The 27,726-nt window shown below is 31.1% G+C and overlaps 1 protein-coding gene across 1 annotated transcript in view; it reads left to right on the top strand.

The window, feature by feature from the left end:
* The first annotated feature begins 2,920 nt into the window (after positions 1-2,920).
* The window catches only part of Ptp36E (protein tyrosine phosphatase 36E), a 96,696-nt gene continuing 71,890 nt past the window's right edge, over positions 2,921-27,726 (top strand). The window contains exon 1 of the mRNA XM_068764037.1: positions 2,921-3,011. The gene's annotated coding sequence lies outside the window, so the exon portion shown is untranslated. The remainder of the gene's footprint in view (positions 3,012-27,726) is intronic.

The raw sequence follows: 27,726 nt of genomic DNA, 5'->3' as shown, positions 1-27,726 counted from the left end.
GAACCTACAAACTTTTTACACCTATTTACAATAACCCTGTATATATGTATATTGATGACATTAGTAAATAATCTATGTGTGGTAATAATGGTATATAAATAAAGAAATTAACTTAAAAAACGCTTAGATAGAAAACCCCTGTATTCTGCAAATATCAATGGCAGTAAATAATCTTTGAGTTATTTATATCTTTAGTAAATATTAAGCCACCTAAAGTAGTGTACGTGAATTCAGTTGCCTCGGTTAGCTGAATGCTGATCACGGCGACGGACTGAAGAATTTATAGACAGTTTTGATATATGGCTTTTCCGACTTCGCAGAATTTTCCCCTTTATTATTGTCCAAAGTTTTAGTTGAGATACTAAAAAAAGGTTGTTTTCGATGAATGCAGTCATGCAGTTGACATTCGGGTAGTCGTAAATTTTAAATATTCAGATATTGATACGGGAAGCAGGATCTATACGAAATTCAATCTTATGACGCAATTAACATCGCTTTGTTTGTACAGATAAATCATAATTCTCTAGCAAATAAAATTGAAAAATATGCTTAGTCAAAATATTCAGAAAATTAAAAAAAAAAAACACTATGACATTAATTATTACAATAAAAGATTTTTTTTATAATACATAACAATGTTAATTGGTTACAGATATAAAAGGTTAATAGTGAATAGTGCACAAATTTTAAACCTGTTTTGAATCACTCTATATAATGCGATTCCTCTGAAAGTCTATTGGAATGGCACAGGTCATAACTTCGTGCAGTACAGTCTGCAAGGACTTATAGTAAACAATTCATACTTTTAATATGTAATTATATGAATTTTGAAAAGTTCTTGCTAAGATCTATTATCATAACTGTTTCCTGAAAAAAAAAACAAACATTGATTATTGGATAGGCTGTACCGTATATTAATTGACGACAAAAGAAAACAAATGTGTAACAAATACAACCAGTTTAAATTGAATTTCATAGAATGAAATTGAATGAAATTTATTCTCACTAAAAAAATAATAAAAAAGGGAAATAGTAGATATAAATATAATAAAAATGAGCCTACAGCCGTCTTAATAATATTTGTGATTTTATTTAGACAACCCTATCCGAAATTATGTTAAATATTACTCGTTGTAGCCAAAATAATCATTTAAAACTCCGGCAACAACAGATGAAATCTCATAAAGAACAATAATTAAATTTTTAGCAATTGTAAAGAAACGAATTATTAAAATTTTAATACGTAGCAAAATTTTGCTTAGAAATTTATTTCAAAGTCTTCGAAAGCGTCTTAACTTCTGCACTATTGACTTTAAGATTTGTAAATTCTCAGAGCTTTGCATAATTTTCTTAAATTTGTGAGTTATTATTAATAAAATTAACTGTCCGGGAATTTTTTTGAAGTTGACGAAAAAATTAAAATCTTTGCCGAAGTAACACTTATCTCTTATTTAACGTTGTTAATTTAAGAATTAGAAACGAATTGAAAAGTTTTTGGAGCTGGCCAGAAAGCAAAAATTAAAAGAAAATGTGAAGAAATATATTTAAAAATTTGAAAATAAAACTCTTTACTAATCGTTTCGTGTACGTTTATACATTTTGTAATTTGTTTTCAACGTTATATCATTTTCTACGACTTTTATTACGGTCTCAAGCGGCGACAAAGTAACGGTACAATTCGACTAGCATTTGATGTTGAATCTCATCGAGAATTTGTGTAAGAGACTTCCTTAAACTTTGACTACTGGAACTAACATCAAAGTAGTGCCATACGTGTATCGTGATATGAGACAAGAAAGTTACCTACAAGCGAATTTGGGCAACTTTAGGCATTGATATGATTCAAATTCAAAATATAATAAAGCTTTGTGTTACATGAATACCTTACACTTTGGCCGCACTGGTTGGTGCCGTTAAATGATATTTAAAATCGACGATAGTGCCTTAAAAGTTGAATTGAATGGCGATTATATTTGTACAATTTGAGAGAGGAAGAAATCTCAGAAATAAGATATCGTTCTTTGGTTGGATAGGTTGTCATGAAATATTTTTTAAAAAAAAATTAGGAATCAGTGACGGCAGAGTGACACAAATGTAATTGTATGTTGTTATTTGTTGTTTTGGAAAAGACTCGATACTAGATTCCTCTGCCTAACTCGGCCCAACGAAGAGCTGAGGATTTATCTATGGCTATGATGGTATTAAATTGAAGGAGTCAACCTAGGAGTGAACTGCAATCCTAACCTTGCACAATGTTACTTTCTTTTATGCACAAAAATATTAAAGAAAAACTTCGTGAAATTTTGGAATGTAAGTGAAAAAATACGTATGAATACGTACGTACTATGCGTAACCAAATGTGTAATCAAGAAACAACGGCTGAGATCAAAAATGCCGTGGAAAAAACCACCGAGAGGAGTGTGCTTTGTTTCTCACAATAACTCTGCCAGAGTACAAGGATGTAAAGATTGTTAAGGGACTATTTTAAAAATCAGTAAATCATTTATGTGTTGATATTTAGTTATATTTTTGTAAAACTTTTATATATAACCCGTGCATAAAGAAGCGCTTGATCTCAATAACGTAGCGTACTCAACTGAAATGCTCTTATCACTGTTCATCCGGCTTTCATTGAAAAGTAGCCAAATCCGCTTTATCTTATGTTAAGTGAAATTTATATCATGACAAACTGAAGGTTACAGTTAAAGCATCAATAGCGCGAAATGCAAAATTTGAAGAGAGAGCCCATCGCAGAGACGATTATCCATTAAATAAATTTTATTCCCGTGATAAGGCGTGGGGCGGGCGGCGGTACAGGCGCCGGCGGGACGCCCTAGTCGCCGCCCGCCGCTCGCGCTGCCACGACGCGCCGCTGCTACGCGGAGCTCCTCTAATTATACACGTCAGTGACTTGCCCACCTACTAGCACTTGCAAGCGCTAACCTACTGACAGTGGATTGTGTTCAGTACAGCTAGTGGAAAGTATCTTCGTACACAAAACCTCGACAGCAGTAAGTACTGTAAGATAAGATGTTTGTGTGTATCTTAACCGTTACGGCCATTTTATAGTCGTCCAACCTTGAGTCGTTCGTCAGTCAGTATTTTGGTCATTGCATCGTCGACTGATGAGTGATATTTTTTTCAACGCGCTCCGTGCGCGAGATGAAACAATTGTCTTGAGATCTTTATTTCAAATTATAATAGAAAGATGACAAACACAATAACTGAAACCTGAATAAAATATTTATAAGTAATAAAAAAAAATATATACGAATGTGTGATACGTCGAAATTCCTCTAATTTGGGTTATAAATTTGTATTCAAGTTCTATACTGTTGTTTGTGTCAAATTCGTGTTCATGAACCGTTTCGAGTACTGAGAAAAATGAGTCACAGTTTGGTATGTACGGTGCGTAACCAAATTCTTTTCGGAGATATAATTTTAAATATATTGTAATATACAATACGAACTCTCGATTCTAATTTTGATATTTTAGTTTGTGTTTTGATATTTCAGTTTCCTTCCAAAAGTTATAACAGATAATTTTTATTATTATATAATTTATGTTACGATTTTAAATTTAATGTACAACTTTTTATTTAAATTAAAAATAGCCATTCAAATAGAACCAGAAATACGTAAATCGAAAACATAAGAACAATAAACGAAACAATTGTTAAAGCAAGCAATCTTTATCGTCGCCGATCAAGAGAAATGGCAGTGAAGGGCAAAAAGGATCAGGGCTCCAGATAAACTGGGTTGCATAAATCCGTCGGGTTATTGATGCCGCGAACGGATATTGCCGTCCCTCAGCAGCGGTCGCGGGATTCCAATGCCATCTCGTTTATGGGAAGCTGGAGCGCCAATCCGCCAATGGAAATCCTCGTTAGCGCTACGATTGTATATGCAGTCGGGAATATTGTAGCTGTTACTCTATGATACGGCTTATGACGGAAGTTGAACAATTTCCACACGCGTGCAGTACAAATGGTTTAATACAAATGCTGATTGGCCTAGTTGGTGATCGTAAATTTATAATTCGGTTTTTGGAATGCATAAATCGTTTAGTTAATGTAGAAAATAGTTTTCAAGGCCATGGAAGTGCACATCGCATTTAATCCAATATTTTAGTTAAACGGAAGAATGTTTAAATATCCGAAAATGCGAATCTTAAAAAAAACACTTATTAGACTTAATCTTCACATCTAAGTCGATTCTTTCGTGCGCAATATTTTTTAGTTGATAGGTTTTAATAGTTTTCGAGAAAGTCAAACTGATTCTTGACTATACCTAATTTTGTATGGTTGGTTATTCAGTTATTTAATATAGCTATACAATAACTCAGGTAGACGTAAAAGAAAAATTAACAAGAAGAGGTGTTCAATATTAAAATGATGTCGTTAAGAATTATCTGTATGATGAAATATTTTTTTTTTCAAAAATATTAAATTACGTGTAATGTTTTTATATATTTTTTTTTCAAGAGGACTCAGAGAGCGTGGAGATTTTTGCTATATTTGTATATAAACTCGAACGGAAAATTGTTCATTTTCACCGCTGTCGCTTTTACCATTCATTATAAGTAAATGCCACAGCCATGAACCTTCGTATCTAAATCTTATCGGAGATCGATAATTGTCCATAAACTGCAGAATTCGAACGACACTGCTATCAAAAACGACGAGACCTACTTTTTGAAAATAATTGTCTTTTTTTATCCATTAATAAATTTCAAATTCGTCTGAATTTGTTTATCTCGTACAAATGTAAAATATAGTTTGAACATAATAATAGGGCTGTAAAAACTTTTCTTTGCTTTCACATTACAGCAAATGCAATTTTACAATATGGTTATGCCAAATCTTAAAATTTCCAAAATACATAACTGTTTAATATTATAAACAAAAATAATTGTAATATTTGTGAATACTACGAAGATATTTTTGAAAATTGAAAACTGAATATAAAAAAGCTCGAAAAATCCGCTCAAATAAAGTCGGTAGGTTAAACGAGAAAGTACTTCGCAATCTGGCAGTGAATTAAAACACAATTGTTTGGATTTACAAAAAGAATTTTTTTTTTTGTTTTGGAAGCATTTTAAATTCATAATGACGCAAAGCAATGAAGTTAAATTTTGCAACGTTTCGCAATGAATTTGAAGTTTGTTTCCTTCCTTCGAAGAAAAACGTCCTACGAGCCATAAAACTGTAAAGATTACAAATTTTCAATAAGAATAAACAATTTTAATGATACAGAGAATAAAATTAAAGAATTTACTACTGTACAATAAATTAATATGTATGTGTGTGTACATACTTATTTACATTTTGAACATATTTGAAGTCTCTAGAGTAAATTTTTAAGTTTACTTGTATTAAATGGGGCTTAGATTAATTTCAAGTTTTACCTTTCAAGGTAAGGTTCAACAAGTTTAAGCGTGAAACTTAGCAAAGGTTAGATTATATTCAAAACTAGTGTCAATACCTGTTAACTTTGCATCCAATTACTCGACAGTTTGTATACTTCGACCCTTTCGATTTTGTGTAGAATTTCAATCAAAACAATACGTCAGCAAGAGAAACTGACTGAATAGGTTATTACGGGTAGCTTCTTTCTAGTAGCCCGTTTGAAATTATGACCTTGTTTCTTTATTTTTTATGTGACCTAACTATAATCCTATTGCCGTTTGCCATAGAAGAGATAAACCGTATACCACCAAAAGTTCTATGGACACTGGTAATTATCCAAAGAAACTAAATTTTCTGGCTATTAAAATTAACTAATAACTATTTATTTATTATATACATATGCAAACCCTCTTAATATCAATATTCTAAAACCCAAGAGTACAAATGTCTGCTTCGTCAATAATTAATATTAAAAGAAAACTTTTACTCGGTTATAAAATTAATTAATTATTGTGAAATTTACACACAGATGTGCATAAACCAGACATTTTCTTTATTAAAGAATATTATAGACACGTATTGAAGAGTATATAAATAAATACACTTACAATAAACTACTAGCCAGTTGCTTAGTTTTTTTTCTGCGAAAATCCTTAACACTATTACAATTTATACATACTCGTAATATTACATATTTGATATTTTACCTAGAATAGGTAGTTTTTTATCAGAATTTATAAACGATTATCAAACATGTGTTTTTGTGTATAAAACGATTTTCGAAACTTAATAACTTTCATAAAAAAAAACCTGTTAAACTTGTTGCAAGATTAATAAATAATTTTAATTGTTGACAGAAATTATTAAGAAAACCGGTCAAGAATTCACTTTCATGGTAGATTCTTCAAATGTTGCGTTTTATTTTAATCTCTACAGAGTATTTGAAAATAAACTATCATTTATTCAATCTTCCAATATATTGGGCATCGTAATGTTATAGAAATATAAATTACTGTGTTAATCGTAGGCTAATGTCTAATGTTATTATGATTATAGATATCGTCTAGTCATTGATAAATTATTAGTACTTGCTCATAAAGTTATTTTGCTTAATAACTTTTTAAATTTATATTTACTCTATTGTTTTACCATAACATTCTTACTTTAAACTATCGTGTATGCAAATAACTGTAAACAGTAATTGTTTATAGGTAGAAGATTAAAGAAGACGGTACTTTGACTGTTTAAAATTTAAAGCTTTTAAATTGCTTACTACTCTGTAAAAAGTGACCACCCTGAAATATGTTACATGAATAGATTTTTTTTCTTGTAATGCGACAAGCCAATAACTTATCTTAGTAGAAAATCTGCAAAGTCAGATAGTAAACTATTATTAATTTCAATGTACCATAATTAATTTTGAAAACTTTTTCATCACTTTATTATTATTACGTAATTTATTTCTATTACATTGCGACTGAGCGGTAACTTCTGGCAGTACAAAGCCTGCAGGGACATATAATATAGTAATGTAATTTATATATGTAAAAATTTGAAATACTTCTTATTATGTTATGATTACGTCATTAAATATTTCTAATACCCTTTACTTTTGGATAGGGTGTACCATACTATAGCTATACATTCCCCCGTTTAAACTTTTTACAACTATAATCAATCACTCTTTATAATTTATAATACATATTGAAACAAAATAATTTTATACTGATATGCTTTGATGTTTCGAGATTTATTTTTTCGTTGTGTCTGTCATGCCGTGACACATTAGTATGGCATGGATATAATTTAAAATTCTATCACTTTGCAGTAAAATAACCATGTGATTAAAAAAGCAAAAGAACATATGCCACGACGCCCGCCAGTCACCGTTTGCTATTTTGGTTTTAGAGTACCATAAAATGTGAGTGCTCATATCTTTTTTAGGACTTTTCGCTATACGCTTCGCAGTAAAATGATGTTTTGTTTTTTTTTTGCCCATATGTAATATAAAATATACAAGTGTTTAATCTATAAAGTATATAATGAAAGTACCTTTTCTCATATTTGGATACATTATTTACTTGTGGTTTACAGAAAAACAGTTCATATACAATATAAGACGATTAATATAATTTTAGGAGATAAAGCTTCAGGATTGGGAAAAGTTTTGGTTTTATGTTGACAGACTATATTTACTGAGAGCACACAAGGAGAAGCTAGCTGCTACTATCTCGCAGCCACCACCTATGTGACTTCCTCGTCTTCCCGCCGAGTACTGATACGGGTTCGGAAACTCGAATCCTGTAATTTTATATAGTTCACGGACCCCTCCGTTCTGTGAACTCGTTTCCGATTAAGCTGTAAAAACCAACAAACAACAACAAAAACTTCACATGTGACAATAGACAATAGAAGAAGCTACCGAGTTGCTCTGGTTCACGCAGGCCTCCCCCCCTCGCTCTCTGCTTTGAGTAACCTAACACGTCCTCTGTTCGACTATTTTCAACTCTCTTTTCTTCCATCCAAGTGACCCGCTCCATTTTTACTGACTCTATCAAATTTTTATCTCCTTGAAAAATTTTTGTTCGTATGGCTGGTTAAAGGTTTGACGCTACGTCTTCTGACTACCTTCAACGTCTTGTGGATGGACGTCTTACATTACGCTAGCTGATCCGCGGTCTCCCCTCCAGAACCCAGTGCCCATTTCTTTTTCGATTCTGCGTGCTAAGTGGCGTGCCCAATGCTACTTCAACTTGCTTCGCTTGAATATATCGGCTATTTTCAAATACGAATCTTCCCATTCCTTTTTCGATCTCATAAAAAAATTCCAAGAAAAGGCCTCTACATGGCTTGTTAAGCAACTTTGAGCTTTCCAATGAGACCCGAAGCAAGTGCCATTTTTTCATTTTTTATTTACTGTGTGATATTACTAAAAATGTTTATTTTTGGCTAATAATAGTTTCTAGTTTGTTTAAGGGCTCACGTCGTCACGTTAATAAAGAGACGGCTATCCATCAAAAATTGACAGATTTTAATCGGTACTAAATATGTAATGCCTTTTTTATCATCATTTCTCATGCTAGCACATTCACAATCATCTACTATACTTATGCTAATATTCTCAGCCTTCAGACACTTGTTTTTATTGCATCTGTATCCCAGAGGCATTAGCGTCCGCGCCTTTGTTATTACTATCACAATTAAAATATCCCCCTTTTTTTTGCTATTGTTGTTGCGTTTTTACTTATACTAAGTGACATAAGTCTCTAACTATTTCATAACTTAAATCTTAAAGTATTTTAAACTAAATGAAACTTAAATCATTGTTAATAATTTTTTTGTACTTTTAATTTTTTACATAACATTGACTTTGTTTTTATTTTAACTTTACAGTTTGTTATTGCACTTCCTCATTCCTAGTTCATATAATTCATATGGCCATATCTGGGCGGTGGTTGCCGATTTCGCCACATCGATTATTTTTGCGATTGCATTTTGAGTCTCGTGTAATTCAAAGACGAGTTCACATAACGATATTGCTACTATTATATGACGGACGCTGTCATGCCCCCAAACACTCTTTAGAGCGTCTGCCTAAGCAATCATAAGCTATGCGGCCTGCCAATCCAGCGCGATACTAAATTTAACTACATAAGTAAGAGTTTTCGAGTGATAGCTTAATCTAAGATCTGGTAAATCGATTTCAAGTAAGCATCCTACAGATTCCTGTCGTTAAAAACCTGAAGAAGTTGTTGCTAAAACACAGAATCTGTTAATAACAAAGAATAAATCATGTTTACAATATTTAGAGGCTTTGCTCGTGTAGACTCGCGTTAGTTTCCTAACAAGAGCTTACACGAGCAACATCTCTTAAGTTGCTAAGATATAAAAACAGCTTAAATTAAATAGACATTAACTAACGATTACGCTTTCGGAAAAGTTGTGCTTTTTAGTTATATTTGTGAAAAAACAGGAAAGCTTTTATATGTATATACGTTGAAATGCAGTTATTAAAGACAAGAAGATTTATTTGTTCATTGTTTATTTATTATTATCACTTCGGATCATTATATTGACCTGTATACTTCATAAGTAATATTTATCATTGGTATTCCAGAATAACCCATTTGATAAAATTTAAAATCAAATTAAGTTCTCCTGTAACAAAATACTTTAGGTAAAACCTACGAGTATTCATAACTCGCTTTAGATTAATTAAGACAACTAACTCGGAAGGGTGTTTTTTTATTACATTCATTACATCATAAATACAGTAGTATAAACAAAAGTCATTCTCAAACTTTATTATCGCATAAAAATTTTGTCATAAGATCTTTTATAAAATTTTAAGGCTTTATAATTTAAAATAAAACCTTTGCAATATGATTCTTTTTCTCATTAGTGCACTCTTGTTAGAGTGGTCTCATGGCCCAATCGGTTATGGCGCTCCCGCTGCGTCGCCATGTACTAACTGACTTATTACCAACAGTTTTGATGATGTCTGACCATCTTGTTGGACTCTCGTGGTGTGTGGATCCCCCACGAGATCACATACCACCACCCAATTAACTAGTACTTAAGCCGTAAAATTTTAAAGAAAAAAAAACGATTTCTTTTAATACGATATGATAAGCACAAAATTAATGATTTGACTTTTTTAAAAAATTGATACATATATTACAGTAATATTTTTAATAAGATCTGTCTATGAAATAAGTTGAAAACAATCTTGCCATCTGTTCATACCAACAGAGATTTTAAGACTACGACATTAAAATTTGCTTATACTTGCGATATTTTATGATGAGGCGCTGCCGCCGAAATTAAATCTACATTAATTTTACAAACTAGGAGCAGTGCGCGCTGTTTTAACTTAAAACCTAAAGATTCCAAGCGAGATAGTTTAAAAGAATTTGGTACTCTAACGCTTATCAATGCATATTTAATAATTTATTACGTATATGCTAATAAATTTAATATATTATTAAAAAAATAACTACAGACATGATACATAAAAAATTTAAATTATCTCATAACGCCAGAATTTTGCTTTTAAAAAGTTAACAAATTCGTTGTGGTTCTGAGTGTACGTTTAACATATCTTAAACCTTCCTTTTCTTAGTTATAAATCTAAAATTTAAATTATATTTTTAAATAAATTTCACTATAGCATTCAAAAATGTATATTTGATCGAAATGTGTAAAACTTGGTTAGTTGTTTCAATTACATGGTTGATATTATAATGTATACATCAAATATTGTTAAATTTCATTCGAAAAGATCAGATTCTAACCGGATCATCTCAGAAGATCAGCATCCTGAGATTTTTATTTGTAATGCTAAAATTATTGACGATTCAAAATTGCGTGTAAAAGTCTCAATTTAAACAATTTAAACTTGTACTTGCACATATAAAGCTCAGAACGCTGTCACCTGGTCTTGATATCTTCGTACATCGTTATTCACGTTTCGAAAAGTAAGCGTTGACACAATTGCTCAATCAAACTGTCTAGTCGGCTTGATCGAGCGTATAATTCTTATTTTGTATACAATTATGGATACTTCAAATACTTTACTTCTTTCTGATTGCTGTGTCAGTTTATAAAAAAAAAATATTTAATTTCCTCTAATATTAAACACGTTCAACACGGAATTATTTTTTTCACCATATTTATTTAATTGCTTATAAGTTATTGCTGTAATTATGGTAATACGTGTTTCACTGTAAGCCTTTTTTCTAAATAAATAAATTGACTGTGTACGGACGATATATTAGAATTGCGTTCGAAATTAGTTTCGTATTTACAGAGTGATTGGTTACAGGTGCAATAGTTTTAAAAGTGTAAATATTTAACTTATTAACCAGTAAAAATCTTTGAAGCCTTTATATTTATTTCTCATCACGCCGTATAAAGCAATCATTCTGAAATATGTTACTTTAATTTATTTAAAAAACAGTAATTATTTTTTTAAATGTAGTAATCCGAAATGAAAACGCCTTTCCTTTCTTTATTGCTATCACGTTACGTGAGTAAATAAAATACTTTTATATGGAATATTGAGACACAGTTTTTAAAAGTTTATTTACATTTATCTATAATATTATATCTCCGCCATCCGTCGCCAGCGATCTGAAACCAGCCTGAAAAGCGTGTTGATTTATGGCACATCCCCCATAGATATCTTTGAGGGAAATCTATGCCTTAGAGTGATCATCTATGAGCCGAAACGATGACGACGATAATATTATAAAGAAGTACCATTTTATTTAATGACTTTTCGGCAATCTTTTGGTATTGACATGATGCTTTTTATCCTTTATATTAAAGCATTTAACCTCTGTCTCGTCTAAATTTTAAACGATGACGAGTTCTCCGATGGTACATGCTTGCGAGAAGAAACCTATTCACTCTCGTCTCAAAGACTCCTGTGTTACAATCTGGAAACAATCACGTCGTTAGGTTGTTCCACTCCTTGGCTTTTCGCATTATAAAAGTATTAGCAAAATGCTTTGTGCGGGTGGAATTGTGTTCGGATGTCGTGAATCCGTACGTCTTGACATGATTCTGATTTTAGGACAAGGAGGATATAAAATGCGTCAAGTAGGTTTAGCAATCCATTTTAAATGTTAAAACTGCCTAACGAATTCTAAAGAGACTGAAACAGGTGAAAGTCAGTACTATAAAAATAATGCATTATCACCATCCAGCCAAAAATCGTTATTGCCTATTGTTCATAAAAAAAAATATTAAATTTATTTTAGTCATATTCGCAATTACTTGACTAATCAGAGCATTGGTAGCCCAGCTGTAAAGTTCTGAGTTACAGTCATATCAAGTCAAGTTTTTCGACATACCTCAACAAATTTAACAAAACACACAATGTTTGTTAAAGTTACGAAATATTTATATCTTAGGACAATACAACAAGAGTTAAAAGCGTAACTGTATATTTTTAAGACGTAATGTTGTTAAAAGTTTTATTTAATTTGATGCACATTTTAATTATGAGTATTGTATAATTTATACTTACAGATCAGACGACGATGACACACTATGATATTAAAAGCAATTGTTTAAAAAAAAATAGAATCTTAAAGAAAATTTTTTCTTAAAATTCACATACCTTAGCAATAAAATTAGTTATTGTTTACTATCTATCTCTGCACATTTTGTATTGCTGGAAGTAATTGGGCTATGGCATTCTAATAATATAAAATTAGTAACATATTTCACGGTGATTGAAAATAGGTGTAAAAGGTTTTTAACTTTTTGCTGACTAATGAACTATACACACACTCATTAAATGCTTTTGAAGGTTACATAAGTGTACCTGTTTCCGATCATCTTTAATAGTGAAAAACTCTGAACCGAACCTATGAATCTAAGATGGTAGATAAATTTCCGTAAATAGTTGTGTTTACGTAATTAACAACCTCTGTGTATTCAGCGAAACGGACGTGATTTTCATCATGACGAAAATAGATTGAAAAAACTTGTGTTAAATGCGTCAATACAAAAGCATGTGTATGGACGGACAAAAATAATAATGAACGTAATAAATACAGTAATTACTATTTTTACTGCACGTTGACGTAAATTATTATTTTTTAGAATAATTTCCTGCATAAAATCAATGCGGTAAATAAAACATTATGTCATTATCATCATCATTTCAGCTATAGGATGTCCACTATTGGACTTAGATCTCCACGATAGATTTAGAGATTTTTTTATTATTATATCACTTGCCCTTAAAGACATTAAAGAATTTGGTTTTTTATTTTCGGAACGCTATTTGTTTCGATAGAAAAAATTAAAGTTTATATTTCAAAGAATTAAATTCGCAGTGCCTATCTACAAGTTTACCTATATATAAGAATAGAAGTAACTACAACAATACATCAAACACAAGTGCTGTCAGATTGGTGGTAAATATAGAAATGGCCGGCCCACGCGAACGAGGTCGGATGTGATCCAAATAGCTTATTCATTTTATATGTGTGTTTTATTGACCGGCAGTTAGGCGATTCTCGTTTGAACGTATTTTTGATTGGAAGAGTTTAGCCATTCGTATTGTTTAAAAATTAGTTGATTTTTCATTTCAATATTTTCTGACATAAGATATTAAAAAGAGTAGACATTTTTATGCAAATTTTCAAATGTTGTTGAAATGTGTCAGTATCAATTTATATTATTGAAAGACTAGACTTTTACATTAATTCAACGATTGATGTTTCGTTATGTTAATTTTAATTGTGGTATTTTATTAACAGATGATAACGCATTTTATTACCTACAAGTTGTTTTAAAAACACAGATTTTCTTATAAGGTATTAAACGGCGGTTTTAAGAGAAAAAGTTTGAAACAGTTTTTAACTATTTTCATCGAAAATAAGACACGACATCTTAGAATAGGGAATGAATAAACTTATTTTATGTATTCTGTCATCAAAAGCATCGTACATATTACATTGCAGTTGTTTTAGTATTTGGTCGAAATATAATTTACGTTAGAAACAGATATTATTTTACGAACTTCCTTTTTTAAGTATTAAATGTTCAACTGAAAATAATGACAATAGTATTTATGATTTGAGTATCAAGGAGTTGTTTCTCTATGAATATTTATAAGACTAAAATTTTAATTCAGCTATATAAACAAGTAATATATAAGCAAGTAAAATATCAGTCAGTCAAGTAATATATCAGCTATATAAACAAATAATATACCAAAAGGGTGACAGGCCTTATAATATCCATTCGGAAAAGTAGGCCATAGAGTCCTGTGAAGGCAACTCGTCGAATCATCGACCAAGGCTTTGCAGGAAGGACGCGATCTTTATCAATGAACTACCAAGAAGAAGACATTAACATTTCCAGAAGGTATTAAGTTATTATATATAGATCTGTTACTTTAACTAATTAACTAAAACATGTTTTTCTTTTGCAAATAGCAATTGACTACTGTTTTTTTTTTACTGTTTAAAAGTAGTAAGTCATTTCTATTGCTTGTTAAGATAATGTTGCTAATTAAGATAGCTTATCTTAATTATATTTGCAATCGTTACAGGGTGATTAGTTATAGGTGTAAAAAGTCTAAATGGATTTTAAAATGTTCAAACATTTCATAAATCATTTATTTTACAACAATCAAAGTTTATATTGCATCAACGAAGAACACATAAATGTTCTAAGTTTTTTTTTATTTTTTTAACAAAAATTTAAGGTATCCAAGATTTTGTTTTAGTCTTCAGCATTCTTTAACTATATAATACAGAAAGTAGTTGACAGTTATTAATAATAACCATATAGCTGTGCTAAAGAGTCATTTTCGTCTCTAGAGGCCCTTGCATAGGCCTTCCCCGAAGATATCTATGGAGGAATATACCATAATCGACAAGCTTAATAAGCGTATTGGTGATTATGATGATTATGGTAGGTAGGAGACGCTACCACCCATCATCTGAAAACTTGTTTGTGAGAAGTGACAATACTGTATAATTAATGTACAAAATGGCAATTATATATATTTATTTCCTGAGAATTATCCCTACGACTCACTATTGCAAGTCTGAATCCTCTACCGCTGAGCAACCAGTGCGCGTTCACTAAAAAGACTGTCAATCTTTTTTTAAAATATTTCTTAAGAACTTGATATCTTAATATAACTCTGTAACAATAAATAGCAAAATATTAAAATAACTTCTCTTAGATATTTTCTACATTTCGATCACGAACCTATTTTAGGAAAGTAGATGCCACACAAAGCCCCCGAGGTTTTCTCGTACGTCAGTATTTTTTATTCGAATTTACGAACGCGTCATAAATGAAAATTTCAAAATCACTGTCTTTACTCAGATCTATATACATTTCTATAAAAATATTTACGTATTTTTCTTTTAAACAAATTATAAATCTCTAGTCGTTGCCTGAATTTAAATATATTCAGTCTCAATAATTATAACTTTATGTTTCAATAATAATAATGTTTACTACTAAGGCTTGATATGACATAGAGAGCAATGGGCTATGTCCGGAGTGTCGTACAAGACCGAATCAGCAATGAGTAGATCCGCAGTAGAACCAAGATTACCTACGTAGTTCGATGAATTGATCGTCTGAAATAGCCGTGGGTAGGGCATATCGCGCTTGCAACCGATGGCGCCTGACTTCGAAATGTAGCAACCATAATCTAGATGACGCGACGCTCAAAGTTGTACCGACAACATACAATAGTTAAGGTCGCGGAAAGTAGCTTGATACGGGCAGCGCAAAACTGATCATCGTGGCGATCATTGGCGACGCCTACGCCTTGCAGTGGGCATCTATCGTCTGAAAAGAAAAAGAAGACTAATGGCTGATGGATACGTCCGCCGTTTACACTTTTATTTTCTATTTTATTTACTGCGTTTATGTACAACAGAGAGTATAAATATAACTTTTGTTCTAGCTATTACATCAACATGTGAAAACTGTGTTTACTTAAATTATTGTGATAAATGTTTTTTTCTTACGGTTTCTGAGTTATAGTGTTGTCGAATCCGCGGAACCCCACCTTATGATTGTATACTTTCTGATGACGTATGTCGCGCTTTCCTACGGCGCGGTACAGCGGATTATTAGTATCAGAAATGCCTTCATGTACAGTGTCATAAAATGTATAATGATATTTTTCTTGTTATTGAACAAAATTATTTACCCCAAAAATGATGACGTTTGGACTTGTTTAAAATAATAACTCAAGGCCTATTTATTTTTCACTTATTAATTATTTATTAATTTTATTTAAACTTTCTCAATATAATCGGCTCAAAACATTATATTCGATATTTTATATGATAAAAAGACGATCAATCTCGTGGGTTGCCTAGAAGTATCCATTGAAGTTACCTTTGAAAAGAGATCTTGGTTAGGTTTGACGCTCGAAAGGCATTTAACATTTATATTTGAAGGTGACAGGTCGAATTTCTATTTTGTGAATCTTACACGTCGAAATTTGTAATCTTATCAGATACTTTTCTTTATATTGCGAATATTTTATAAAAATTACTGCAAAGACACAAGAAGCTTATAACTTCTCTAGAGTATCGGAAAGTTAATAAATATTTGTTGCTCTACTTTATGATTTTGTTTGCTTTATCTGTATTAAGTTCTTGTTGTGGCTGACAACTGGGACATCGTTAATTTATTCTAAGAGAAATCTACGCAACAAATTAAACTTTTAAATGAAGAAATAGCATAGCGGCTCCATTACGTTTTATCTTGTACATAATTATTATTTTTTGTCTAATATTTTAATGATATATTGATAGTTTTACAATCTCTATGTTATTTCTCTTTGTAGCTTATCTGGCGGTCCTCATAATGGAAGATTGCAATTGAATACTGATATAAGTGTATTATATGTAAAGGCGATATGATCCCGTACTAGCCAATTTTTTTTTAACCCTAAATGTTAAAGACTGCAAAAGCCTTCACCAGGAGCAGTATAGCTTTATCCAAAAATTGGTGTGATTAATGTAGTGTGATGAGAGGAAATATAAAAGGTCAGCATCAAGCACCAAACTATTACTCGTTTGCAGAAAGAGTCATAATTTCATGGTGAACTTATCTCGCGTGGGATTTGTGGAATCCCGCGAGCACCAGACACCGTTTATTTATAAAATTTGAATGTTTTTTATGTGACTTTGAAGTTTGTGTTGTGGTAGCTTTGGCAGGTAATAAGTACTAAAGTTGTGACTAGGAGATAAAACTGTCCAAACTGTCTATCTGTTAAGGATACATCTTTAAATGTTAATCTATTTTAATGGTCGCAAGTAATGTACGTAAATTTTAGCTTTATTAATATAACGCAAATAAAAAATTAGGCATTATAATTTGTCGTATGACACTTTTAATTTTTCTAATGAAATTAAAAATAAAATATACGATGCTAAATTAATACGAGAATGTAATAACGTCTCTACTCCATGCCTAGGATGCTCCAATAAAACTTAAGTGGCATCAAAGAAACGCAAAACTATTATCAAAATCCTAAACATATTTTAATCTGAAAGACGTCCACTGGTGAAAATAAACTTCCCCTATGGATTTTCAATGATAGATGACCTAAATTAGGACTTCAGTTTACCTTGTGAATGGACGTTCTTCACTGCACTTGCCGGTTCTTCAGTCCTAACTTATCAGCAATAATATTGGCTTGCACACTGATTCTTCAATTTGACAATATGACGGTTTATGTCTACGAATCACTACTTTTATTACTTAATCTCGTAAATAAATCCCGAGCACAGCCATTGCTCCTTGAGGAACTGTGCGCTTGCCAATAATGCTCGAAGTCTGAGACGACGTTTTAAAGCAGTAACTAACCACTGCTAACACGCATCATTCGTAGACCTTAGCAAAAAATCTTAGGTTATAAAAAGAACGCATCACGTAGTCGTGAAATATTAAAAAAAAAGAAAAAGGTTTTAAGCGACTTAGTTTTTGTTAATAAACGGGTGCGTGTTAATCGTAACGCTGAATGCGTGTAAAATTCCAGATCGCGTTAAGCTCCATGTAGCCTCCGTCTCAGAAACGTAAATGCTTGGCGGGATCCCAATCTGCTGAAATAAAAAATCTAACGGTCTTTACAGTCTCCTGAAATATTTTGCGAGCTCAGTTAACACTTCAAATCAACTAAACAGCCTTTGTAAAAAATAAAAAAAGTATTTATAATTAATTCATATATTTTTTATGCACGCACGCGTACTTATTTTTGCTTCCAAAAGATTTTATTGGAAATCAACAGAGAACATCACTGTCACAATCAAATGACGATGAATGATAGAAAATAAAAAATGTTTATTTCTAATAATAATAAACTAAAAAATCATTTGTATTGGAACCTTTTTATAGACAGTTTATATTTATTTCATTATATTGTAAATTTTGATTTATTTTGAGTCACCAAACCGAACTCTCTGGAGTTAATTTTTATATTACTTTGGTATATTATAATAACATAACGTGATCTCTTTGTAACATGTGGTATAACGTTAATCTCTCTTTAATCCAGCTTTATTGCTAATATTGTTAATTTAATTATTTTGGGTAATTATCGAACTTTAATTATTATTAATGTTACGGCATTACGCCACCAGTGGCTTTGTCAGGCATTACATAAATTGGAGTTTCAATTTTACGTGTGAATGCTAAGTAATTTATTTCAAATTTTATAAATGATTTTTACAACCGAAAATAATTAAGTGAATTATGCAGACCTTATGTCGTATTTTGTATTATCTTTTAATGGAAACCATATTATTATCTACAATAGAATATAACACACGTTATTTTGTATGAATATATTCGTATATTTACCTTCTTGGAATGCTTCTTCAATTTAAATATTAAATATTTATTTCTTAAACTTTTTGTATGTAATAAGATGAAAGAGCTTTTATTCGGGATTCTTTCTGTTTCTTTCTGTATTTTTCTCAACCTTTAACCTTATTCAATACAAAGAGTGCGGATAATGTTCATGTGTTGAATTTAAAAATGAGGTTTTTAATTAACGTTTATTTTTTAATCTATCTGTGAATTAAATGAACACTTAAAAATAATTCTTTTATAAACTTCATTACACAACACACTTAGTGTTTAAATATTTTGATTCATAAAGTTGAAAAAGATTTTTTCCAAAAGGTTTTCAGAAACATTACTTCATTAATCATCGGAATTATTTCAGTTGTAGAACGTCAATTGCAGGTTAGACCTCCCTCATAGATTTTCTATAGGACCGAAGCGGCCTGCATCTGAAGAACTTAATAAAAACGTCTGACTACTTTATGGGGAGACGTTCTTCTCTGCTCTTGTTTTTCATTGAAATGTTTTTAGAGCTCTTATTGAACAAGCTATTTTTAATGGTAAAATAAATAATGTAAAATATGTACTTTCAATGTAATGGGCAATTAATGAAGAATTCCGTCGGTGTTACAAAACTTATTTGAGAAATCACGTCTTTAATAATAATCCACAATTAATTATCATGCTACCTGAACTAAAATACTGTTCTTGTGTATATTTTTGTATGTTTATTTTACCGTTACTGTGCATTATAAGTTGCCTTTGAAGTATAAGTTATTGTTAGTAGAGTATAAGTAAAAGTAGCGAAAGGTTCTCGTAGTAGCGACCACGAACCGATAGACCAAGTATGGGGAGCCCCCTACTAGCTTAACCGACGACACAGTTAGCTAATACAATATGTCAGGTGAAGCATCTGACGTAGATTTTTTTTAGTTTATTATCTCGCGATTTTCGGATCAGCGAGCTCTGAGTCTGATGAAGCTGTAAAAGCTAAAACGGCTAACAGTGCGCATCAACATTTGAATATAGCAAGGTCACGAGCAGTCTTAGATGTGGGCTGCACAAGACCAGTTATCATGGCGACGTTTGGGGGAGGCCTATACATTGCAGTGGATGTCTATAAGCTGATATGATGACTATGATAATGGAGAAAATTTATGAAAAGATGGAAAAAGTATCTGGACATCCCACGCTTACATGTTGTGAAAGTATTGATGTGAGCATTTAAGGAAAGTGTGTTTAATTTTCATTTTAATATTTTTCTTTGAAGTATTCTTTGTTAGAAGAACTTTTTAAACAGAACGAGTACAGTTCTAGCAAAGTTTTACGGCTCCTTTATGATTCTAGAAATGGTAAACTTAACACGGCCACAAAGGAATTGAAGTATTTATTATTAAATGAAATGTTTCTAGAAATGTTATAAAGTATCAAAATGTTAATACTTTAACGCTTTTTATTTAAAAATTTGCTATGTTTTCGGCTAAATGGTATTACGTAAATGTTAATGCGTGTGTGTTCCGGCAGTTTGAGATGTATTAACACGTATCATTTAACGAACGGGGACAGCACCACGCCATTATGGGTTGGTTGCATACGTCAAATAATCGTCCTGTTCATACTATCCGTTGATAGTGTATATAAAATAACTTTTAAAAAATATCCTAAGATAGAATAGGATAGATAAAGATATACATGACTAAAAATAAACCTTTAATTGTTTATTACCAAAACAAATTATACTTTTTTAATTATTGTTTTAAACAAATATGAAATTTGTAAACAAGTATAATATAAAAATGGTTGTCTAAATGTTCATAATTTATCGCCACTATCATTTCAACCGAAGAAGAGGTGAGCGGATCGAAGCAGCCTGATTGCACCATCTTTCGACCACCTTGCCTTCCAACAACCTTGTGGGTGGACATTTTAAACTGCGCTTGTTGAAACAACCGTTTGGTAGTGTCTATTCCAGAATCTCAAGGCTCCAGCGATCATCTGTTATTATTGCTTCGGACTAATTTACTTGAAACTGAAGATATTTTTATAGTTTCAATTTAGTATTCATCGATTCAAGCCAAAGGCGACCACTGTAAGGCATATGCATTGCCTAAAGATATCTCTGAGGGAATATACTATGATCGCCATGCTAGGCAAGAAGGTTGGCGATCGATTCGATCGAATTTATTTTTGATTATTTAAAATAATTCGCTCGGTTTTACACGATTTTGCTATATCTAAAATGGAGTAATAGAGGACAGATATTTTTTGTTAGAAAAAATTATAATACAAAAGAAATAATTTATTTCTGAAACGGTATACGAACAAGAACAGCGTATGAAAACAATAATACATGAAAAGCGTCTTCACAAAAATAATAGACAACTTACAATTAGTACCAACAAATTCAAATTTCCTGTTACAGTAATTTATTTCGTGTTCCACAGTTCACGAAACGTGATTTACAATTGTAATTTAGGCGTTCAACTTTGCGAGATAAGAGTGATTGAGTTGAGAAATTAATCTATGAGAATAAGCTTACGCGGTTTGGCACCAAAATAAAGCTCTCGCATCCTCCTATCTTATTTAAAATGGAAGGGCAATAATAATATAAAATCAGTTCTGAAGGTATGCGGTAAGCTTTCAATATTCGTTTCAAAGTTTAAACACGAATATTCTCGACATAATTTTTTTTGTGGTCAATATTAAAAGTATAACAAAATATATATTTATTAAAAAAAGGTTTAGCCAAAATAACTAATGATTTTGAAATTCAAAGCAAGCAGAGGCTGTTTAGTAAATACTAAATCAATAATAATAAGAGCACGCAACGGCGAGCCAAGAAGCTCCCGAAGGAACCTTCAAGCCTCGCGCTCTATAAAAGAAGTTCAACGTTCCATCTGCACACTCGATAAATACCACGTTAATAGCAGTGTATAAACACATAGCAATAGCATATAAAAGAGCAAAGGCCACTTGTTTCTGTGTCGTCAATAATGAAGGCTTATGCTATAGAAAAGTTAGGGCTAACGTGCCACGACTTACCGTAGTTTTCTTCAGATGCAAGAGTATGCAAGATTGATCAGAAAAATCTGCGTTAAGCCGCTTATGATAATAAATAAATAAATCTGTCTATGAATATACATATGGTATATCTACCGCACCCTACAATGTATTTTGATAAATAACAAGCCTTTGTGAAAAAATACCGATTACTTCCAAAGAAAATTTACAAGGAATTTGTAATAAAAAAAAAAAAAACTGTAGTCATCTAAATTATAGTATGAACAGTATATACAACCTGTGCCAAAAAAAAAAATGAAAACACAGGATCATTAAACAGAACCCTCAAAAATTTAAACTTTCAAAACTAAATACACTAACATACATATAGGTAAGGAATACAAAACTCCACTTTTTTATTCAACAATTGTTATATATTGTAATATGTTATCTATTATAACAGTGTTATTAAAAGTACCTTCAGTTAATTTATTACATGTGCATGTAGGTTATTAATTTTGTCAAAAAATTATGTAGAAACTTCCTCGTATAAAATAGATGCTCATTCATTTGAGACTGCAACTACACCTCCCAATTAACCGTTTGCGCTTCTATACCTGGTCACAGGCGGATAGCGGCAATAATCGTGTTATCGCTCCTCTCAACCATTTATCTGTTGGCACGGGAGATTATATAACCTATCAATGTATAACAACTAACTTTATGCGCGTAAACCTGTGACGCACACTGACAAAACATAAATAGATTAACTAAATTTTTAAACATTTAAAACAGAACGAAATACTGTTACTGGATTCACCCATCAATATCAATAATAATAACAACGTTATGTTTTTATGTTGTGAACATTATTATAACTAATTTCAGTTAAGAGAATAATTTGATTTCATAATAGGCTGTATTGTGTTAATACTACTTATTAGAACAAATAAACAACACTAGAAAATTTTATAATGGTATCAGAAAACAGCTAAATGTTTTGATTATTTACTTTTAAAGGTTTTTTAAATACATATTGCTAAAATTAATTGTTTAGATGATTTGGGTAAAAACTGTATTCGTTAAAATTTTAATCTTCTCTTTTGAACCGATAAACGCCCAATACAAAGAATATATCTGTGGGGTACACACCATGATAACTATACATATGTACACACATACATAGATATGTTTATATATATATAGACTCATATTTATATATGTATATATATACATATGCATGAATGTATATATATAAAGAACTGAAATCCCACAACCAGGGTTGTAATCTTATACAATTAACACTTTGTGCATTTGGTTAAAAAGAGTTTTTAGTCACTTGTACAATATCTTTAATATAGTAACAGAAAAATTCATCTCCAAGCAAAATACATTAACATGTAAAAATACTACAGAATAATAGATTTGAATTTGCTAATTTTTTTACATAGTAATTTAGAGACATTATTTTTACACTTAATTGTCTTGTAATGCCGTAAACAGTTGACTTCTAAAGTGTTAGTAATTTTGTGAAAGGTAGAAAAAGGTGTATCAATTTTATAGTGGTACCCTATTTATCTTAAATATATTACTATGTAGACAGACCAGATAATAATGAATATGTCATCAAATTTTGCTATTTTTTTCTAAAAGAGTCTTTAGTTCTTATATTATGTAATGCAGTTATGTAATATTACCGCACAAAGCTTGAACGGACTAAAAATGCAAAAGATTTTTGTCATCCACCGATGCGTGCTTTGAACACGTGGTGTTTACGGCCCGTATTCTCTTTGTAAGAAGAATCTTGTATACTACAAGTTATTTTATTTGGAACATCGAATAGAAGAGCTATGTATATAATCGAATAGAAATATTACTTAAAGAAAAATCCGCTACGTTCGGTTTTGTAGTCTTTTTACCGCACAGCGTTGACTGCTTGGTGACTGAGGGATTACAAAGATGGTTTTGATGGCAACAAAATCAAACCGAGCTAGATATTTAGCTCTTTTTCCGCCGTGCCGTTATTAATGCTGAAAACTATGTCTTAACTGTGGAAAGGTTACCGTGATCGTGTACCGGGATTTGTTTAGCTAAGCTAATTTAAGTTGCCCTTCATAAATTCTTACCGGAGAAATATCAGTCTGGTTCTGAGAAAAGTTTACTTTGAATTTCAGTATTTAGTTATATTCATCACCATCAAGAACTAGGGTGAATACAAGAATGAGCTAATTCTCATACGATACCGGTACGGTTTTTGCGTCTAAAAATAAAGGGACGTAACAAGACGACGTAGCAATTATTTTAATTTCAGATTACTATATTTAAATGTATTTTCTAGCTATTTAGATCTATTTTCTTACAAATATACGGTCCTTTTTCGCAAAGTATATAAAGACAATATCTGTGTGTTCGATTTTCGGTTCAGTAGAAGTAACATTAATATATTTGGTTTACTAATTAAACGTGTTAAACTTTACTGTATTACTCACTAAAACAAATTTCGCTTATTTAAATTAATTTTCGCATATTTAAAATAATTAATTAAAGATTAATTAATAAAGCAATTACGCACCTTGACATTTTCAGTTTCTTTAGCGGAACTTAATGATGAAAATACACAAAAATTCAAAGAAAAAAAAAACTTGAAAAAATTATAGAACTACATTGAATTTGATGGAAAACATGTTTTATTAAGTAATAATTTTCCACCTATAAAGTAATAAGTTTGTATGCGAATATTTCATTACAACTTCGCAGTGAAAGGCGCGAGTGAAATTTGTTTTAATCTAACAGAATTCAAAACCGTTACTCGAAGTAATGATCTGAAATATTACTCGACACTTTCCGCTAACGAGACGCATCGCTCACGGGTTAAGGGGCAACGAATAGATCGTTATATTTTTCATTTCAAAATTATTTTTCTACATTTCTCATCCATCTTTATAGATACATTGATGACGATCTTGATAAAGCCTTTTCTATATACATAACAATAATAAAAACTATACGGAAAATGTCAAGTCCATCAGTGTCCATCAGTGGACGTCTAACTGCCGAATGATGATGATAAGAATTACGATATAGATAAGATTAACATTGGATATTTAGAACTTTTTAATTAAACCTTTCTCTAGGCTTCATAAAGTAATTCATTTGCATTTAACTTTGTACGTTTAAAAAAATATAAATATCATGTTTATTTAAAAAAAAATTATAATAGTGTAAGAGATTTTATAAGCGTTAATAAAGCTTGATAAAGAATTTTCCCAACTTTCCTACTGTACTAAGAGTACATGTAAAAGTGATCACAAAAAAAAGGAATGCCCGACTGGGTTGGTCCTTTACAACATATTTAAGGTTGAAGTCTCTTAAAGTGAAATTAAATTTGATTTTAGCTTTTGTCATAAAGGCCGCTTCTGGCATTCTCCTCATAGCGTACACGTGTGATCAGTATAAATAAAAAATACAGAATAATAATAGGAATAAATGAAATAAATACATATTTGTTATTTAATTGTACCGAAAATCCTTCATCAAATGTCCCAGTTTATACAGGCTCAAAAAAAACCTATGAGTGCTCTTTTAAGTAAAAAAAAATATTATTTTATTATTTATTTGTAAATAGTTTTATTACTTACCGTGAAATAAAACCGAATCAATTTATATTAAAAGAACGTGAAATGTAATAAATAACGAATTGCTATATGTATGAGTACCAGAAATATTACAATATATTCATTAATCGTAAACAAAACCCAGCATTTGATTTGGCATATCTAAAAGAAGAGTAAGACTTAGGATAAAGATGAGCTGGTTTGGTTTTGTAGATTATTTCTTTAATCGCATTTTTACTTTATTACATTTTTTCTCCTACAGCCTATAATAGATAGAGCAGAAAAGACTAAGGTATCCGATGTGCCAAATCGCCACGTATTATAACTTTGACCCTTTAACCCTTTGCAAATATAGACCGCGAAGGACAGCTACCTTTTCCCACCTATTGTAATCTAGTAAATTATTGAATTTTGTTAAGCCCTCGACAGAAGGTTTAATACGAATCAGAAACATTAAAACATGACAAACGCCGAAAGCGAAATTGATAAAATATCGACGTTAAGCTTTATAGATTAAATTCTACTAGGATACAATTCATATTTATAAAAGCATTACCATCATCTTACTATTTTTATAACAGTCCAAAACAAATTATTTAGTATTTTAAACAAATATAATATTATTTTTGTAGAAACCTTATAGGTTTAGTAAAACTGTTATTGAACAAATATATTCCTATTAAAATTGACAGTAGTGTACGAATGGAAATAAAATCACCTTGCTAAGGAGTTGTGGTTTCCAGAAGCTGTGTACAATTATAATATACAATAAAGTTTTGAGAGATTTTTAAAATAATTTTGAGAAATTTTTGGTTTAAAAACCTACGTTTAGTTTTTAGACTAAAAAGACCGGCTGGAAAGGGCTCGAAAAAGTGTCTCCTGATGACGTTAACCAGGTAGTCTATTTATCTTTTGGGTATGCTGTGCTTGCCGGTTTTTGGTCTCTAATTTAGAACCTTAAGGTCCCAGCGATTAGTTTGTTACTTCAGATTTTAAGGTCAGCGAGCTTTGTGATGGACTAATCAAGTTAAAGCCCTCACAGGATCAACTTTATATATGTTGGTGCCTCAAATAGGGAAAGATGGCGGATTAAATTCCCTTTTCCACATGAAAAGAGAGCAAAACATCGTTTTGAGAGTTAGCGAAATGTCTTAAAAGGAATATTCGAGCGGGTAATAAGTTTGGCGGAAAGTTGTTTAGATCTATTACGTCTGAAAGCTTGCGTTTACAACTCGGAAGCAATGAAAGAAATCTGTTTTCAGATGTATTGAGTATTAACCATATATGGAAGTAAAATTCCTAATTTAAAATATTTATCAAACGACAGGCAATGTTCTCTGTTTTACGAGTATGATATTTATCACTCCATCTATTTAAGTATTAACATGGTGCATGTCATTATATTAGTACTAACACAGTAACATTAAATAGATACTCCTAATAAACGCATAATGTAAGAAAAACGTTAATCTACTCGTATGTTTTTCTTTAAACTTTGAATCGCCGTTTTAATCGTATAGATTTAATTTAAAACAAATAACATTAATTTCAAAAACCAAGACATAACTTCAGTATCACGAAATCTACTATCAAATTGTGACAAACTATGCCTTATTCGCAAAAATGGATAACTTTCATTTTTGAGTAAAGTTCAATTGCGTTAAAAATTGGATAGCTGAATAGATATTTATTGTTTAGTAAAGCATGCCTCGACAAGTTTATATTAGATATTAATTCCACGTAGTTTAAGCTGCTATTTGAATAAAAGATATTTTTAAAATTTAAGAAAAAATTAAAATGAATTTATTGCAAAGATCGATAATATAATACACGCAATATGTCATCGAAAACATTTAAAAATGGATCGAAAATTTGTGCAGGATGTAACAAACTGTCTTCATAGTTTTGTTCAATATAATTACTAAGAAAATATCAAGGTATAGATCCTTCCAGCAACACTTCAGGTGAACAAAAGAGTAGACAAGTGGGTCATTCTACTATTTATACTCAAATGCTTGGCTGACATGATAAATGTTCCTACAACGGATGAATGGAGACATTAATCTAAGAATTCGAACCGAACTATCTCAATCGATTTATCCGGATCAACGTAACAGCTATTCCTCGATTCACTGTCAACTCCGACATGGAATGTTCGAGTAAAAACAGAATTCAAACCAATTTTTCTGCCAAGTTATCACTTTGACAGTTTCATTCAACTGAAGATCTTTTTGTAAGATTTACTATTTTTGGGAGGTACATCCCTCCCGTTTATATTTAAATAAACCCGTAAGGAAAACTTTACAATATTTACAACAAATTATGATTTGAATTGCCATTAGAATTTATTGTTC

This window comes from Battus philenor, unplaced genomic scaffold (genome assembly GCF_028537555.1).
Source record: "Battus philenor isolate CCGP_79_NKW_IND1 unplaced genomic scaffold, ilBatPhil1.0.hap1 SCAF_19, whole genome shotgun sequence".
In the NCBI taxonomy this organism is placed as follows: domain Eukaryota; kingdom Metazoa; phylum Arthropoda; class Insecta; order Lepidoptera; family Papilionidae; genus Battus; species Battus philenor.
Note: the sequence above shows the minus strand (reverse complement) of the source record. Positions and strands in the feature narration are given on the sequence as shown.